This window comes from Pezoporus wallicus, unplaced genomic scaffold, assembly GCF_028554395.1.
Source record: "Pezoporus wallicus isolate ANWC-B61680 ecotype Strahan unplaced genomic scaffold, APGP_CSIRO_Pwel_v1 contig_593, whole genome shotgun sequence".
Taxonomy (NCBI): domain Eukaryota; kingdom Metazoa; phylum Chordata; class Aves; order Psittaciformes; family Psittacidae; genus Pezoporus; species Pezoporus wallicus.
Genome location: NW_026642342.1, coordinates 4,168,965 through 4,173,454, shown reverse-complemented (window position 1 = coordinate 4,173,454; position 4,490 = coordinate 4,168,965).

Genomic DNA, 4,490 nt, shown 5'->3' with positions numbered 1-4,490 from the left:
GGTGCTGCCTGATAGCTGAGGCGATGCGAGGAGGGCTGCGGGCAGTCGTGCCGGCCCCTGAGGAGCTCTGACGCCTGTAGCGCCCGCTTTCTTTGCGGTGGTGGGGCTCGAAGTTCCCCCCGAGGAAATGACGGGTAACCAGAGCTCGTCCGCTGACGAAGAAGTTTCCCATTTCTCGCTAGGTGAACCACGGACGGCGAGAGCCGCCTCCCGAGACCCGAGGCAGGCGTCTTGCGCCGTGTAGGGAGCAGCTGGGGAGCGTGCCGTGGTGCCGGGTTCTCTCCCGGTGTAGAGCTCCCCTCGGCATCGTGACTCTCATAAAAACGTCTTTAGGGTCCCTCCTAACATTCGTGTAAACTGTTGAAGAAAACACTATGGGTTCATGGAAAGGTATCGTTTCTTGACGTCCAAAATCGGCTGTGAGAAGTTCTAAAGACATAAAGGTGTGTTGTCAAAGGGGAACCAGCAGCTGGTATAGATACAAAGAAATGAGAAAAAACCTGATTTTTTTCCACAGTGCAAAGCATGAGGAAGAGTGGTTTCCAGACGGTATGACTGTGTTCCATTCAAAGGGGAGTACAATCAGGGCATCAGTCCTGACAGAAAAAGAGATCCTTGTAAGTGGACAAAAATGTCGATTAGATAATAAGGTGAAGAGCAAATGCTGAATTTAGATTGGGCATAATTATTTTATGAAGGTTGTAAAAACAATGCAGAAACTGTGTCCTGTAACAGAAGGAGAAAAGGCAGAAACTGTGTCCTGTAACAGAAAGAGAAAAGCCCTACTACTACCCATCTGCCTTGAAGTTCAGTGCTATGTCAGACTTGCTTCACCATGGCCTTGGTCAACCACTGGCAGGCTTCAGTCCAGTAGAGAGGAGGGCATAACCTAATACGATTTCTCGTCCAAGGGAGTACACCTGCAGACACAGCACTGCTGCGTAAGACTGCTGGTCACAGCAGGGATCTGCGTGAGCTCGTCTCCATGTGAAGGCTGGAACAAAGTTCTGGCAAAATGTGCTGCGCAAAGTAAATCATTAATATTTACTGGGCTGCTTTTCAACTGCCTAGGAATGGTGAGTGCCACTCACTTTAAAACTGTTTTCAAGAATTGTATTATGCTCTTTGCAAAAGTAGAGTAAAAGTTAGGGTAGAGACTATCTGACACTGGCTTCTACATTCGTATTTCATTACTATTGCACTTTTGCACTGTTTACAAGTGACTGAAAAATAATTTGTTAGGACCCAAGGCCTTTCAAAGTCTATGAACAGCTCGAAACTGGATAAATAGGCAGATTCAGGGAGAAAAATGAAGAAGTAATACAATCTGCATACCTGTACCAAATCTCAGCTCACCCCACCTCAAAAAGTGCATCCAAACAAAACACATACCAGAAGCATGATCCCCTAAGTGCAAATATTTTCAATGTTCTACAATGTTTTATACTTTCTTCAGTTTCATATTTTGTGCCTACAGCTCCTGTTGCTTTCAGTGTGAATACTGAGTAGTTCAAAATACAAGGAATGCAAGACTGCAAGAAATGCTCTCAGAATTCAGTCGTTCTCTGTTGATAGCACACATTCCTGCATACACTGCACCATCAAGAGTCTGAAATGCTTAATCGTTGCAGTCATGTTGTTGCAGTATATGGACACTTATAGAATCATAGAATCAGAATGGTTAGGGTTGGAAAGGACCTTAAGATCATCAAGTTCCAACCCCCCTGCCATGGGCAGGGACACCTCACACTAAACCATGTTACCCAAGGCTCTGTCCAGCCTGGCCTTGAACACCGCCAGGGATGGAGCATTCACAGCTTCCCTGATAACAGTATTTTTGTGAATGAAACAAAAATACATCAACAGAAGTGCTTTTTTTTCATCACTGAAATGTAATTGAAAAAATATTCTGTTGAAATTCTGTTTTTAAAATAATTTGATAATTTTTAGAAGTAGCCATTATTTTTCTAGTGGAATTTGCTGCTTACAAAAGAAGTTATTACAATAAAAATTGAAAACCAAAAAGAAACAGTGTTTATCCTGGTAAGTATAAAACCCCTCTATTGCTATCTTAGCTAGAACAGGTATTAATGTTGTAAAATTTATTTCTGATATAAATCATGTGCTATATCTTCTCTACTTGACTGTTAGGCGAGCAACTCCCTTACACTTGCATAAGGATTTCGTGCACAGAATTTTTTAATCAATTGTTACTAAAGACAGTATTTTAAAAGAAATAAAGACCAACCCATAGTGCAATAGCTTGCTCCAAGATCACAAGACACACGAAAAATGTTCTGTAGGCATAGTCAAATAGTGTATGTTACCATTTTTTCCAAAAAAGAGGGTGTCTGACTATAGCTGCGTAAGAAAATGCTTGGGACTATGACAGCAGACATAATGCTCAGTTGTATAACTGTATAATAACAGTCTCTGAAATCTGATTTGCTGCCTTGCTATAAATGTTTGTCTGAAGATGCATATTTTTTTGTCCCAAATATTTTTTGTTTTCTTAATGTAGGTGGGATACACCATTTTATCTTTTTTCTCTTCTAGTGAGGTTTTTGCAGCCTTGCTTTATGAATATGCTATTTCTACTCTGAAAATCCTGAATATTGAGCATAAATTACTTGTGGTTAAGGAATACACCCTCTGTAGTTATTTTTGTTACTGCAGTACACAAGAGCAGTACACAAGAGCTCTTTCTGAATGGCCTGCAGCATAGCATAATAGAAAATAATTTAATTGCATTGTTTGATGTTTCATGTTGTATATCTACTTATATCTGCTCTGAGCAGGGGGATTGGATAAAATTACTTCCCTTAGTCCCTTCCAAACTGAATTAGTGTAAGTTGTAATGATACAGAAATGCCTATGGTTCAGTATATTTTCAGACTGCTTTGTATAAATTTCCACTTCTTTGTATCTATTGCTTTGTACATTGGTTTCTACAAACGTGCAGTAGTTTATTTGATATAAAGACAAAACAGAGACCTCTCAGTGCAACCTCAGTTAAATAACGGTAATTTTCAGTAGTGATTTCAAGGGCACTGTATTTTCTCTCTATTCAGAGACAGCCAGTGAGTTTCATACCAATATATAAAGGGTTTTTACATAAAGGCTTCTGGATGCCAACTGCCATTCAAGATGGCATTCCAATTGTCATCCAAACCTACTACTTGTGAGCACAGACTGTGCCAGGTCCTGTTGAAAAACTGCCTGGTGCCTCTGGTTTTGCGGCTCCTTAAGCAGATCTTTTTCTTTCAACCTGAAGGTAGCATATATTTTGTTTTGTAAAAATCATACTCACTTTTCAGCTCAATTTAAGTAGTATCCTCTCTAAAGCCAGGTAAACTGCTTGTTTCCTGGAACAAGACACAGCAACTGTTCAAACTGACTATTTTTCTATATTCCCTATTTTCCTTTATTCCACAAACTTTTAACTTCAATAAACACACTGTGATTACAATTAATTTTCCTTTCTTTTTAGAATTGGGTTTTTTTCAGTTTCTTGTGCACTTGTAAATGCATCAGTTGAAGATCAGTCTTTGCACAAGTTGTATCAAAATGTTCACTATATTAATTGCAGTAAGAGGGCACTCTCCACTTTCAGGTCAAAGATTGTTTCTTAAATAACTGGATTTTGCCTGAAAATAAACTGTTCTTTCACTGTAGTTCTCAACCATGGCAGAGGGGGAGGAGCGCTGAAGAAAGAACTCTAATCAACAGTCCATCTTCCCTTGACAGAACACTGGCGCTGCAGCCTCTGCCCAAGGGCATACTGGTTTCAGAAACTTCTTAACTGAAGGGCAAAATTAACAAGGCCGAAAGAAGCCTCTAGTGGCAAAAGAGGTAAATTACAGTTGTCATTTTGACAGAAACCACGCACTGCCCTGGCAGTCTTCAGGGACAGCTCTCGTCACCTAGCCAGGGCATTTCTTAAATGGCCAATACAGTTTTTCTCCTCCCATGATAAATGACAGCTCACTATTTTAGTTTCACACTGCAATGAAATGAACTTCTTAAAGTGTAAGCTTTCTTTCAAGGTATCAAAAATATAAACAGATGATAACCGAACATCAGTATTAAAATACTGAATGCTAAGGATGACAGTGACAAAAGACTAACTCAGAAAACAGAGCAGGAGGAAGACAAAATTGAGTTTGCTATTTCTGCTTTTTTGAATACTATGGAATGAAATGTAGTTAGAAATTTAAGCCCTGTTTTCTCCTGGAGGTTTTAAAAAAAAAATCCTAATATTTAAATATCACGCCTAAATGATCTGCATCACAAAGAAGTGAAAAAGGCACAAATATCAATTTATGTCTACCTTCAGGTCACTTCATGATCGTGAATGTCTCACACTTACTGTTCTTCCTATCTTTGGACTGCTGCATTTCTTTCTTTGCTACATCTTCCCACAAAGTACTTCGTATGAATAAGAGATTTTGTGTACTGTCACATAGACTGAAAATGAAATGTGGATGAAC